This window comes from Anser anser (assembly GCF_964211835.1).
Source record: "Anser anser genome assembly, chromosome: 2".
Taxonomy (NCBI): domain Eukaryota; kingdom Metazoa; phylum Chordata; class Aves; order Anseriformes; family Anatidae; genus Anser; species Anser anser.
Genome location: NC_139721.1, coordinates 121358186 through 121373235, shown reverse-complemented (window position 1 = coordinate 121373235; position 15050 = coordinate 121358186). Strand labels below are relative to the sequence as shown.

Below are 15050 nucleotides of genomic sequence, written 5' to 3'. Positions count from 1 at the left end.
CTAAGCTAACTCAGGCAGCCATCCACTGGTTACAAATAGGGTTCAAAGGAGGGTGGTGAGCATGGTCTACGTAGCATGCAGTAACTAAAGGGGTAATTCATGGGATGCAATGCTCAGAAAGGTATAGGTGCAGGTGGGGCTTTGGGGGAAAAGTACCCATGGTGTGTAGTGCACCCACAGTGGTCTTCAGGGAAGAGCATGCTGCCTCGGGGAAGGAGCGAGAGCTGCAGCTTGGTGCAGGTGCTGTGGCTTGTTCAGAGGTGGGAGGGCAGAAGAGTTGGAGAGGGCAGTGAAGCATCCAAAAATATACATTTGGCTAGCATGAAGTTATTATGTGGAATGGTGGCATTTTGCTAATTTACTTAGTAATTTGTAATGGCAGTAGCTGAATATTGAACAGCTTAAATCTAAGCAACTGGCATTTCATGCTTTGGTGAAGAGAGAGTGGGTGAGTGAAATAGCAGGGGTAAATTGTGAATAGAAGTGAAACCAATATGTGCAGTTTTCTCTGAACCTTCCCACCTCTTTCTTGGTGTAATATTGAGCAGCTGGGGCTGTGCTCTCTCAGCTTATCATCAGTAATCAGACTATAGATCTCTTGGGATGCGTTTTGCTTTCAGTTGTTTTGGTGGAAATCTAACGTTATTGACTAGATTATTTGCATTTAGACCAGCAAGACTGCAAAGAGAATTTGAGCCTTTTTTATCCGTGTGGTTGGTGGGAAGCACTCTCATTTTACATGAGTCTGCTGTCTTTGCTTAGCCAAAGAAACTTCTTCAATATAAAATGAGAGAGCATTAGCACTATAGTCTTTTTTTCCTTCTGTGAGGAAAATTGTACTAACCCTAGCAGTGGTAAAACTGAGAGTTCTACATTAATTAGAAGTAATTTTTTATTAAAGAATGACATTTTCCTAATCTTTGATATTTATGACACTTGTAAGAACATAGGACACAATGCTTGACCAAGTTAGTTACAGAGGTGTGTATTGCTGGAATTGAACTTCTTCAGCTGCTTTCCACATTTTTTCAGGGAGATTTTCCCCCTTGGATTCCATGGAGTTTTGCTTTAAGTGGTCCACTGGGTTCCCTCTCTGTTTTTTAAAGCTAAGCTAGGTAGGTGTGTTTACGAGTTGCTGTCCTACACTGCTTTCTCCAGAGGTGTCATTTAGAAACTGGTGTTCCATTCATTATAAAGCTTACCTTGGTCTGTATCTACAGTTTGGTCTGTTGTTCAGCTTGCAGACTGTTGAGTCATTCCCTTCCCTCACTGGATAGTTGCACCCATTCTTGGGTGGGTTTTTGTAGAGAGCTAACCAGAAATGTTTACAACATTCAGGGTAGACTGTAATTCCACAGAGAAGTTTCTTTTTACCAAAAAAGAAAAAAAGGGTTATTGTGACTAAACCATTTCTAAACATCATTTATCTTTTTTCTTATGCCTCCATTGGGCTTCACAGTGTGTGCAGTAGAGGTAGGATATTCTCTGCCCATTTCTAGTATGCATTAGAAAAGTGAGGGTGTGCAGAACCAGAGTCGTGCTTATGTTCAGGAGCGCAGTGTAGTGAAACCACCAGAGATACCCAACTCACAGACAATGGAAATCCATGTAAAGAAAGTAATCCTAGTGGGATGTCCACTGTATTTCCTGGAATTTTCTGCGAAAGAGCAGTTTTCTGCGTGGCATGTCCCCACGTGACTTAGCAGCATCCCAAAGGTGTGAATGCCTGTCTCCAGAGAGCAGGATATGCAGAAGAGAAGTGAGAGATGAATAGATGTGTGGTGGAGGGAGATTCGGTGACTAACTCTTTATTCCTGGAATTGCACCCTCAGTATGAAGGCCAGCATTAAATATATCCCAGATAGGCTCCTCTTACTACATCTTTACTGGGAATTAAACCATTTTCCCCATGGATCCTGTACCAGAGAACTTTTCAGTAAGGAGTAGTGTGACTCCAGATTTAATCATAAATCAGCACTTACATAATGGATTATTTCTTTATTATACATCAGTTTCTTCTGTTCTGTGATATGGGTTTCAGATGCCCCACATGTTGATTTTCTCCCCTTGCCATGTGGTCCTAACACATGGTGAAGGAAGGGCATTCAGACATGAATTGTTTTATCTCCCAGAATCTGTCAGTTTTCCAATATCACTTTTTTCTTCTCGGTATCTCTGCTGATATTTTTATTTAATTTTAAAAAATAGCACTTACGGCTTAGATTGTTGCCTTAAAACTGGTTGTTCCTATTCACAGTTTAAAAATATCATAGTGGACTGCAGCTGAATGAATTATCAGGATATGATATTGCCTTTTTGTAATTCTTTTTTTTGCATGCGGGTTATTTGCTTATATTAATGTTTTTGTTTTGCTAGGTGTATGAAGATTACAAGCTTGATTTTATCTAGGCAATTCAATTTTCAAATTTTTATCTGCTGGCTTTGAACAGTAAGGGGGAATTTGCAGTGAGGAGCTGTCATGGAATTTGAAGAGTATCTTTATGCTCAGGGTAAATAAAGAATCTTTTTTTGTGATTAGGCAGATGTCTCAGCCGGTGCTCTTGCTGATGGTATCCTTTAGAACTAACCCAGATTATAGTATTGTGCAGACTGCAACAACCAAGTGATACCAGGCATTATTTTTGTTGTTATCTGCTTATAAGTGGTGCCTTTATGGAGCCCTTAAAAGCATCATAAAGAGTTAACACTGAACACTCTCAACCTGTCTTCCAAATGCTGTGTTCATACCACTTTCCTGCTAGCCACATGGGACCAGTCTTCATCTAGTTAACACTTCTTGGGGCCATTTGGAAGGCCTGCATGACCGTAGTATGCAAAATCTTTCTTCAGCCTGGCTGCCAAGCTGTTTGCAGAAGTTAGAAGTTGGAAGGTGAGATTCAAAACTGGGATTTTTCTAAGGATAGTTTACTAGTGTCTGTCAGAGCACAGGAAAGACAGCCTTCTGTCCGATTGTATGTTGGACTGTCGCAGTTACTTTCCTTCTTCATTTTATTTAACAGTCTGGCTGCTGTTGAGCTTTTGCAACAGTGAAGTCTGTTGGATGACATTCTACAGAAAAAAATTTGGCCAATGGAGGCTGATATGAAAGAGAAGCATGGGCTAATTCTGTTTAACAGCTTGTGCAAAATATATGTAGGAGTGTAAGGAAGAAACTGTCACTACTGAATCTCAGGAGAAGTAAGAGTAGGAAAAATGTTTAGAATTTAGGGAAAAAAAGGAGAAAATGGTGTGCATGGATTGAACGTGAAGCATTAAGTCTCAGTTCACAAAAGGAAGCCATCCAAATGCTTTTTGAGAAATTGGTGCTTTTCAGAGAGCATATTCTGTTGCATCTTGCTAGTGATTAAGAAGTTTGCAGGTTTTAGTGCACATCATAGTTTTACCACACGCCATTACAACTTGCTGACTAAAGTTAGTGAAATTTGTTTATACCAAGAATGAGCAGGACACGGACAAAAACGTTGGCTGATTGTATTCTTTACCTTTTTGGGAGACAGAAAATGTTATTTACAAACAATTTGTAGAAAGCAAAGGGCATTTCATTGATAGTGTTATGTGAACACATTTTTTTTTTTGCGTGTGTAATTCTGTATAAAGACCAAAAAAAGTAGGGTAGCTTGCAAGCAACGCCTAAAGCATGGCTTTGAAAAAGCGTGGATTGCACTTCTTTGAAGACAGCAAAATATTTACTCAAATGAATGTGACCCATTTGGTGCTGTAAGGGAAAATGTTTTTACACTTCATTTCCTCACTTTACCATAGTATTGAATCTTGCTTGCTTTTCATGGTCATGCATGAATACACTGTATTTTTATGAGTTATCTGGAAATCTGCATTTCTTATGAATGGACCTATGAATTAAGAATGCTGCTTTAAAAAATCATTTCAGATGAGATTAAATTTAAGATCAGAGTACTCATTATTAGTTCTGTTTTATAAATACTTCAACTGTATTTTTTCCTTAAGCTACATACATGCATACATCTACTCCCTCTCTTTTTGTAGCTGTCTAGCAATATTTTGTCTGTTGTTCTTTTCTACGTTATTTTTCTGTATGCATTTTTTTCATCTGTCACATGAAATGAAGATACAAAAAGTGAAATAAATAGAGAAAACTTTTCTAGGAAATAGCTTTTTGAGTGGATTTAATTTAGTTCATCGAATTAATGAGTCTAACCAGAAAAGAGTGAACTTTTTTTTTATTATTATTATTTTTTGTGGAGAAGGGTGAAGGAAGTTTTAAGAGAAAATTATGAACCCCCCCAGGACAAAACTTGCAAGCAACGACTTTTAAAACGTAGCCTTATGATCATATGATCAGAAAGGACTCCCTCTCCCTCCCTCTCTCAAAAAAACAAACCAAACCATAACAACAACAAAAACAGAAATAAAAACTTATTGATGCTCCTATACCAGTCCCAATCACTTTTGTTGGGATGCTTTTAAACCATTTTTTAATAACAAAGGGCAGCCCCATCTCACCAACTGATGATTGCCTGGAATTGTGTATTTAACTGATTTAACTGCTCTTTTCCATCACCCTTTTCCCGCAATGAGCAGCAGCAGGCAGTGGTTGCCAATGCTGTGAGGTAACATCTGTGGGCAAGGCTGCCGTAAGTATCTGGTGGGCTGCCTTGTTTAGGATTTGTGCTTAAGGGAACTCCTATTCAGCATCCACAGAAGTAGAAATTGAAACTGTTGCCTTGAAATGTAAACCAAAATCGTTTCAAGCATTTAAAAGGAATTTGTCTGCTATCAGTCTTTGGTAAATTTTAAAGATATTTTTTGTTACTGCAAACACGAAAATTGAGAAATTGAAATTGTGCATTTTTTTTTCAAGGCATTAGTTACATGATACCATGATGTAGCTCCTTTGCCCATGTGCAGAGGTTATCTCCATGGTAGAGACTCTCCCTTGCCTTGGAAAAAAAGCTGGTCAGCAGTAGGGTTCCTCCTCCCACCTGCAGGTCATCTGGACCTGTAGGAGTACAAAGCAGAAGTGATAACTTGCTTTTCCAGCATCTAGGAGTACCTGAACTTCCCTTCAGTCTGGCCTCCTGAGAGCCACTGAGATTGCTAGTTCAAGCAAATATCCTGGTAAAAAATTTAAATGATACCAGGAGATGAAAATAATTCTGCTGGCTCTGCTGGGAGATAGCAAGAGAAAGCCACAGAGGATCCCTCAGTGAACCTGGTCACAAGATAACATGTCCGACCTGGGGGATCTCAATTTGGCAAGCTGGGGACCAGCAGGATAAAAAGCCTTTTTTCCTTTTAAGGCTACAAAATCCAACAGGAGCCTTCAGGGAAAACCTTGGTGGCTTGTTCCTGCGCAGTTCTTTTCCCTTGGCACATGTTGTATCTATTTCTGTAGAGGACATGAGTTGGCCTCAAATTTTCCAAGACAGGATTGTAAGTGAAAGATGGAAAAATGTATTTCCTGTTACAATCCATTTGGCTGGCTTTTTAAAATTAACAACAAAATGTGGAATTTTAGAAAGCTTGTTCTACCATGGCTCAGTTCAGCTCCCCCTGAAACCACTGGGACAGTTTACATGATACTCAAGTAGGAACAAAGTTCAGCGTTGTTTGTTTTGCTTTGTTTTATTGATTTTTGTCTCTTTTTATTTGCTTGTCTGTTTGTTTGTTTGTTTTAAGCCTTCTAGCTACATTGTTTTTGATTTTGTTCTGTAATTTGGGTGCAGAAAATAGAATGAAAATCTTTGCTTCCTTTTTGGTGAGCTTAAGCGTCATTTTGGTGCCAAAAATCTTTTTAAAAAGGCTTAAACTTTCTTCCTGCCTCCCTTCCTTCAGCAGCGTTCTGAAAACAGATTGTGTGAAAGTAGTCACGCAAATTAGTGTTTGATGCACTGAAATCAGTTAGTTGCTTCATTAGGTTCTTAAGAATTTGTTTACCAAAAGTTTGGCCATGTGTGACTTGTTGTCATTTTAAAAATCTCCTCTCAAGAATTTCCAGATAAGCTTTTTCTGTATGCATATTTATTAGGGGCCATTACCATGTTGTCAGTTCTTACTCAATTTGTTGATTACAATTCAGTGACATAAGTGAATAAATATTTACAGATTTGGTCCTTTGCTTTTAGATGCTATTATGAGTTAAAAAGAAGACCACTAATTTACTTTACGGTATCATGCCACTGAGCAATAATTCTGTATCTTCAACATTTGTTTGCTAGTATAACCGTTTCTCAAGAAGCACTGTTGTTGTGGAAACCAGCACAATTTTAATTAATGTTTCCCACTATGCACCTTACAATTAATATTTTAAAAATAGGACATCTGTAATTGGACTTTCTTTACTCACACGATTCATAATGAAAACTGTGCTCAATGGTGAGATGTTTTGTAAACCCTGTCTAAATGATACCAAACCTCTACAGCCAAATTCTGTTTTCAAGGTATGCATTCATAACTCCCAGTTGCAAGTGAAGTGCCATGTGAAATGCATCTCATCTGTCCAGACAACACAGATCGTACAACTACGTATAACATAAACGGGAAATAAAAACATGCTTCAGTAGGACTTAAATGCTGTGCTGCACAGCTTAGAATTATCTCTGTCTTAAGTTGTGCTGCTTTCAAACCTTTTTCCTTGAATTTTAGTTCTTAGAGATGTAAGTGAAAGTAATCACAGAGTGGCTCGGACTTGAGGGCACATCTGGAGACAGCTTACTTAGCTCAACTTACCTGCTCAAAGCAGGGTCATCTAGAGCAGGTTGCTCAGGACCAGCAGGATTTTGAATATCTCCAAGGACTGAGACTCTATATAATCTCTGTAAAACCTGTTCCAAGTTTGACCTCTCACAGTTTTAAAAAAAAATAATAATAAATTATTTTCTTATGTTCAGGAGGTGGAATTCCCTGTATTTCTGTTTGTGCCTGTTGCCTCTTACCTTTTTGCTGGGCACCACTGAGAAGAGTCTGGCTCTGTTCTCTTTGCTCCTGCCGATCAGATATTTACACACAGTGGTAAGATCACTGGCTGTCTTTGCCACAAGGGCACGTTACTGGCTTTTGTTCAACTGGGAGTCTACCAGGACCCCCAGATCCTTCTCTGCAAAGCTGCTTTTGACTGCTTTTGTTTATTTGTTGTTGTTTTGTTTGTTTGTTTGTTTGTTTTCTGGTAGGAGTCCATCCTTCTAGCTATCAGAGACACACTTAAGCGTTAAATGCAAACCAGTTCTTTGCAGAATGTAGGTATTAAATAGATACACAGTTTGTTGGTAGACCTATATTTAAAGCTAAACTACTGAAGTCTCTCCGTGATTTTTTGTTTTGTTTGTGCTTCTCCCCTCTCCTCTGTTTGGCCTGGCTGTGTGCTGGCAGCACAGAGGTGTGTCTACAGGCAGCACAGGGATTTCAGAGCTAGTTTTATTGTGTCAGAACAGCAAGTTGGATTAGTCTGCAGTCATGTTCATGTAGCAGTCAAGAGTTGTTGTCTGTGCCTGAGCACAGTTGTTTAAGCTAGCATGGCTGTAACAGTCCCAATCTACAAGCACTTCTGTGCGGTTGTCAAGCGGGGAAAAAAAAGGAAGAGATAAAAAAAAAAAGCGAAGATGCTGTTTCCATCTCAGCAGGACCTTGACAGCTCCCGAGCTCAGCAGGACCTGGAGCTGCTGCCTCGCAGGGTGCAGATGCAGGTTTTGGGCTCCCAGCTTCTGACAAGCTCTGAGCCCAGCAGTAGCTTGGCAATCCCACTGCTTACAGGGGTGTACAGCACAGATCATCCCTTTCCTGCTGAGTGTGTGCCACCAGTGGGAAGTGTAGGTTAATAAGCGCTGTCCTCCAAAGGGAATCTGGATATCCCCACCGAGTGGAGTCAGAGCTACAGATCTTTGTCAGTGTTCATCTACTCTCCCCATGGGACTCCATCAACTTTAGGTTAATAATAACTTTTAAAAATCCCTTCTGCTCCTCAGGGTTCTTTAAACCGCTCTCAGGGGGTTGAACAGCAGTGAAGACTCAGACTCAGCCTGACATCATGTGAAGGTCTGCTAGGGTCGCTCCCCTTCCTGCACGCAGTGGGAATGGCTCTGAGTGGGAACCGTGGCACTGCCTCAAAACTGGTGGGAGATCACGGATGTAGCGGTAATTAATCCCAGGAGAAGGTGTGCCATCTCCTGGGCTGCTTTCTGCTGGCAGTGTGAAGCAAACATTAGCAGTACATTCCTCAGCATATCTTCTGTTGTTAATCCGCCTTGCGGAGTCAGGGTTGCAGTGTGTGTTTGATTCATGGTAGCTCACTCACAATGTAACCTGTATTAGACATCTCATCGCACAGACACATCCTATCCCCTCCTCTCCATAACCATCCAAGCTTCAGCTTCTAATCAGTACTAAGAGCCCGAGCCCGAGTCCAGCCAAGCAGCAGTCAACAGGGCCACTTAGTTCCCATGTACATAAGGGTTTGTGACCGCCACTGCAATCAAGAAGGGAGTTCTCTTTATTTTGAAGACAGCTGACTGAAAGTTACAGATGGAAAAACTTCTGAAGGAAAAAATTTAATCTTTTTAGTAGGAGAGGCAAATGGATGTTATTTAAATTATGCATTTTGATTGAAATTTTTCATTTTTATAACATTTTACACAAGTTGTTTTCTCAGGGGGGTAAATTTTTTTTAAATTTTTAAAAGTTGCATCAATAAAAATATGACTTACATAAAATTCAATTTTATCAGAAAACATGTGTGTTCCAATAACATTGAAAAATGAGATAAAATGTCAATAGCAACCTTTGATACAAGCATTATGAAAATTGCAGCAGAAACATGAAATGGCTTAACTGAAAGTGTCATTGTAAAGGGAAGGATGTGAAATTATTTTTTTTCTCTTCATCCACCAATTTTGAGCCATGTGCACATTTTAATAAATAAATGTGGAATGTAAAGTTTTGCCTGGGGAGTATTTTAATAACTTTAAATAAAATAATTATCAGCAGGTTTTAAATATTTTTTTTCCTCTCATCTACAACTAACATTCATTCTAAGAGAAGGCTAGTATTTCTTTTGTTATAAATAAATGATTACACTATTAAGGCAGCTGTTAAAGCCATTGATGGAGAACTAATCACTCATTCTTAATGAAGTTGTTTGTGCAACCATAGCAGTAACTTTGTAGTATGAAGTAACAATCTGGTGAGTTAATATTGTAGATGAAGTTGTAAAACACCTTCGGGGCTGGTTGTTGACTTACCCAGTTCTCCCTATTTCACGTGAGATGTTTGCATCTGCGGAAGTGCATTTCAGCGTTGCAACTTTGAAGAATTTTATAAGGGTTGTTTGCATGAGGACATTTTTTTTTTTTGGTGGAGGGAGAGGTTGTATATCCCAATGGAAAGGATAGCAAGTAAAGTGAGTCATCATAATTGCCTGCAGGATTTGTTGAGACTCATGCCCTGAGGAACCATGTGCTTGCCAGAACGCAGTCTCCTGGCTTGCCATAGCACAGCTGATAGCACACATTCCGCATCCTCTGTGGTGGCCATGAAAGTCAAGAAACGACCTCAATTTATTTGTTTTCATTCAGTGTGTGTGTTACTTGCCCTAGCTTTCCTTTTAGCAGGTGCTCTTTGTGATAATCATGGGAAGAAGTTGCTCTAACCCCAAAGAATTCATTACTGAGCAATGTTCCAGTTAAGGCTGGGACTGTATGCATTCATGCTGAAGGGACACATCCTTGTGCCTGTTCTTCTCAAGAATAACAACTGCTTTTTTTTTTTTTTTTTAATTAAAGTAGTTTCTTTTTCCTTTCTCTAGTGACCATACATTTGGGAGAGGGTGTTTGTTTTGGAAGCTGCAAGGCAGCTGATAGAGAGAAGCTGATTGAACACCACAGCACAGACATGGGGCTGAGGTCTGCAGGAGTCCTGTTGATGAGGGTGTGTGTCCACGATGGTGACAATACGGGTGACTATTAATGCTGTGACTACAAGTGGTTCCCTTCTGTGCTCAAGAGAGATACTTCAGAGCACCATGAGAGCCCCGGTGGTGCAGTAACACATGGCTATTGCCTGGTGGACACTGGCTGCTTTCAAATTCAGATCATCTATCACAGGTCTGCTTGAAAATTGGTTGACATTGCTGTGTTAACTGAGGTTTAACAGTGGGCTGTTCCTCAGGCTGACAAAGATTGACAAAGATTGAAATAAAGGGTTGCAAGGACGGGCTTCTCTGTGAAGCTCAAGAGATGTAAAATCTGACATTTTCCGTAAGCATTCTTGTGGGTTGCAGACAAACTTTTCCTGGACCAGACTCTGACTGGCACTGAAGGTGTGCATGGCACTACTGCATTGTGAAAGTCTGTTTTATTGCGTATGGGCTGATCTGTTATCCTCACCATCAGTCAGGGTGGAACTGGAGTGTCCCTTTGGCTGACTGAAAGGGAGAAGAGAAGGAGCAAGAGTGCAGGAGGTGCTCAGATAGGAAGCAGCGTATGGATATAGGACCGGCATTGGTGCAGCAATGTAGTATTGCGTCTATGGCAACTTAGGGGTAGTGGAATAAACAATGTGATGCTTCCTGTGATGGGGAGCATGAAGAATAAGAAATTTGAAAGTGCAGCTCTTAAGTGGTATGGTTTGTTTTACCGTTTGTTTTACCATTCCTTATAGTATGTAGACATACTACATACTCATAGTACGTAGACTGCGATTTGATAACGTGGTTGCATAGCCCATTTGGAGTTGTCTGGGTGTCCTGAACTGTTGACTTGTATTCAGTTGTGTGGCTGAATGCATAAAAGAGGTAAAGGTGCCTTTGCAGTTCATTGACTCTTAAAAAGAGGAAAAGGAAGGGGGCAGTTTACCCCTCTATTGTTGAAAATATGTAAATATGAGGTAAGACTATGCTGCTGTCCTTGGCCATATCAGTCCATCTCTCTGCCATATCAGTCAATGGGAAGCTGGTGCTGCTGATGGTGGGTTGATTCACAGCTTATTTCAAAGCTCCCAGAAAGATGGTGTAGTTTGTAGTACACGTTAATGCTTGGCAATTTCTCTGGGCTCCAGATTGTGAGAAGGTCGCTTGCAGGCTCTTGAGCTTCAGTGGCCTCTCAGACGACCCCTGTGAAACTCCCATACGGGGCTTCCTCACTTCACGGTGAGAGCACAAGTGTGACAGCAGTTTCTTGTTCTCTTTCTTTGCTCTTCCTGCAATTCCACAGACAATTCTGACTGCCTTGAACACTCCTGTACATATCACCACTCTTCTATCCCCCATCTTTATGTCCTTGAATTGGTAGCCTTGTCAGTGAGATAAGGACTTTCTTTGTTGCTCGGCCATCTCTATAAAGAGCCCCTATAGCCTAACACTTGTTTCTGACAGAGGAAACCGACAAGCTTATGAGCGGCTTTGAATTTGTATGTTTTTATTTGTGGGAAAAAAAGGCAAAAATCTTAATTTTAAAAGAATGCCCATTTATTTATCTGCTCTGCTATTACATTTCATTGCTTATCCTTTACTTTTTTTTGGAGGAAATTGTTTTGGGAGAGGAACTAGTGATCTGATTTCACCTACCACCATCCAGAATATTTCTGGGGAGTGTGTGGATACACAGGATGCATGCTGGCAGACAAAGCCACTCTTATAATTATGCTAAACACACCTCACCAAGAGTTGTTGCTGCTTCAGGAACCAGAAAAGAAGAACGATGTACATGTGCCAAGTGCTGAGGACGGATTCATTTTCTCGGACGTGATTTTTATATGTCTTGTTAGAAATGAATGGGTTAGCAACCGGGGAGGGATCACAGGTGACGCGGCAAGACTTGGCATACCAAAGAAAACCTGGGGCCACCTGGGCTCTTGTACTGAGTGAAAAAAATCAGTTTTATGACTCTCCTGGAATCAGACTGAAATGAGACTGGTAATAAACAACTTCTGTGCTAATAGCAGGGTGCCTTACCATGCAGGTGGTTTGGAACAGAAGTGAGTGCCTTTAAGCATTGTTTTATGGTGTTACGCATATCAGACTGAAAAATGGCCACAAGCTTTATTACTTTAATATTAACGCTTTTTCATCTCTCCCTCTTGCAAACTGCTGCATTCATCCATTACAAAGTGGCTGCCGTTTTCCCCTCTCCTGCCATGTTTCACAGCATGAGGAGGGAAAGGTGGGTGGGTGGCAGGAGGACAGCTGAGGACGTGATGGCGCTGGAGCCGAGCCCTGGCTGCCTCCAGGCAACCTGTTGAGGGGCCTTGCAAGGCCCTCAGCGATGGGGCACCAAGCCACCCCATGGCTGACACTGTCTGGTGACCTGTGAGGGGACTGCAGCTCTTATGAGGGTTCCTCCCATTTGGGTTTTCCGTCCTCCCTCCTGCTCCGAGCTGGCTTAGCAGTGCAGGTGTTGGTAACCAATCCCCACAATGAGGTAGTCCTGCCATGTTTGCGTTGTAGCATGGCTTTGAGCTCAAACTGCCCTACTGGAGACGGCCTGTGGTTTTTTGTTTGTTTGTTTTGTTTTGCTTTTTTTAAAGCCTATTCTTGAGTTCTTTTCCCATTCTAAATATCCGAAGTTGAGTTTATCGCAGTGCCGGTATCAACTGTAACCAGAGCTAAATTAGCCCTACTGTTGGCTCTGCTTGGTTTTCACTTTTCAACAAGCCTTAGTAAAATAAATCATGTCCCGCTTGTCTTTAAATTTCATTATCATGACCTAACTTAATTTGTTATAAATTATTTCTACCTGAGCTTCTTTGGCTGTGAACTTGCAGCCTCCAGTGTCTTGCTCATTGGATCATTGCCCAGCTAATCAAGACTTTTTCTTCCCAAGTCTTGCTTTTTGTATCAGCTAGCTCCGCCAAAGTCAAATTGGCTGTACAACCTCCATGGGGACGCACAGAAAGCTGATGTACTCTTGTCTTTAAAATAAGGGTTTTATTGAACTGAACTTTGGTCTCTTCCTGTTGTGCTCTGGTACTGCTAATAAAGACCTCTTCTCTCTTAGAAAAGAAGTGACCTCAGTGCTTTTTTCTCATCTGGGAAGCAGCCATTGCAGTTCTTTCTTCTGGCTCTTCCTTTCTTTTCTTTTCTCCTTGGGAAGAATAACTGACTGGCTGGAAAATCTCTTCTCACTCAGTATCAAGCAGCTGTGTCTTGTTTTTGTTTTTTAGCACAGCTAGATTTCATGTCTGATAAAGACTGGTGTTTATTTCCACTGAGAAATGCCAATCCATTTTTTCTTTAGAGCTGTTCCTATTATTTAGTGATTGTTGATAAACAACTTTTATTTCAGCCCCCTGAACGCTGAAGGCTCGCCTCTCACCAAGCTGCTAAGTTGCAACCAGGCTAAATATTTTGCTGAGTAAGGGTCAGAGAACCCTTAGAGGATTTCAGCCTCCCACATCAAGTTGTAATATCAACTTTCTATGATCATATGTCCTCTGAAGAGAAATTTATACTGTGAGTTTGTTATGACTTTGGAAAAACAGTGCATGGTTTTAAAAAATAAAAGGATTTTACCTGACTTCCTGGGAAGCCTTGGGGATGCTCCAGAGGAGTCATTTTGGAAGGAAAACATCCTGAATGCTGCTGAGGTGGAACACATGTAATTTGCAAAGACCTTTAATGGCAGCCGAGGGCCTGATGTAACTCACCAGAATGTTAAAAAAAAAAAAAAAAAAAAAAAAAAAACTAGTGTTTCTAGCTCTCATTTGGAGACCAGTGGTAACATTCAACTGTTTCTGATGAGCAGCATAACAGAATCTTTCAGTATAGCCTTTCTTTTGAAACCTGTGTAATTCTTGCTTGCTGTCTAGGTCCTGGTGGAGCAGACATCTCAGCTAGATTAGCTTCTTCTTGGAAAAGTGTGTTTAACTGTTACAGTGTATGTTGATGGAAGTGAGTTTTCTGGGTGCATTCAGGCTCTGTTGAAGGCACTCTGTTACCTCCTGGTGTAGGGTGGTACAAGTACAGCTCGTACAAAAGGTACTGCCTTGTGCACACAGCAGTCTCCTCAGTTCTGACATGCTCTAGCCTGACCTAAATTATTGGGCTCAATATGAGGTTTACTGGTAAAACGACACGTCATATGATAGGCAGGGGGTCAGATTAGATGATCTAATGGTTCCATCTGGCCTTAAACTCTTAATTAGGGAAATGCTGCCAGCACAAGATGGCATTGAAGCTTTCCGCTGCTAGATTCTGCTGCCCAGGAGATCCTCAGATGAAATGGAGCTGCGGAGGTTGTGCTTTAGCTGGCCCTTTCCTTGGGCTCTAATGCCGATAGCAGCCAGCAGAACTAAGAGTGTTGGGTCCTGATGGGAAGCTGCTAGCCTTGCTTTCACAGAAATACAAAAGCCCCATGCCTAACTCTTCCAGGCTGTTGCATGTTCAGCTTGTAGAGCTGTAATGATATCTAAATATAGAACTAAAATCTATTATTAGCCTGGTACAATTGCATACATTGAGAGAAAAAAGATATGCTTCTCTGGCAAGCTGACAAGAAGTTATAGTTATTTGAAGCTGTTCATGGATTAAAGTATTAAAATTGGGGATGTGTTTTTGTTGGTGAGTGGTTTGATATGGTAGAGGTTTATGATACTTTGCCTGACATCTTTGGTGCAGAAACGTGAAGTATATACGTGTGCATTGTTGCAGATGGGCATTTTGCTCTCAGCTATACATGTTGATAGTGTGCAGGCTGAATAACCACTGACCCAGCAAAACCAGCATCACCGATCAAACAGTTTCTTCAGCAAGCCCAAATGGCTTGTAGTTAAGTCAGTGTGTCACTTGGTTCCAGAAGGTTATTTGAATGTCTTCTCAAAGTTGTTTAATTGTGTGTTGATCTCATAATTGTTCCATACTTGCTCTCACCATTTTCTGAAATTAGTTGATACTTATCTATTTTAATTTTTATTATAAAACATTGCGTTATTGTGGCATATAGCCTTCACTTTAACTTAAGAATTTGTAATTGGTAATTTCAAACTCTATAATTTTTCTTTATATAAAAATGTTAAAGTTTTTTTTTTTATATGTTACTCTACTTTAGTATGCATCTTAGAGGTCC

At 40.6% G+C, this 15050-nt stretch overlaps 1 protein-coding gene across 6 annotated transcripts in view; it reads left to right on the top strand.

Annotated features, from left to right (window-relative positions):
- The window catches only part of LRRC3B (leucine rich repeat containing 3B), a 234364-nt gene that overhangs the window by 206589 nt on the left and 12725 nt on the right, over window positions 1-15050 (top strand). The window lies entirely within an intron of this gene.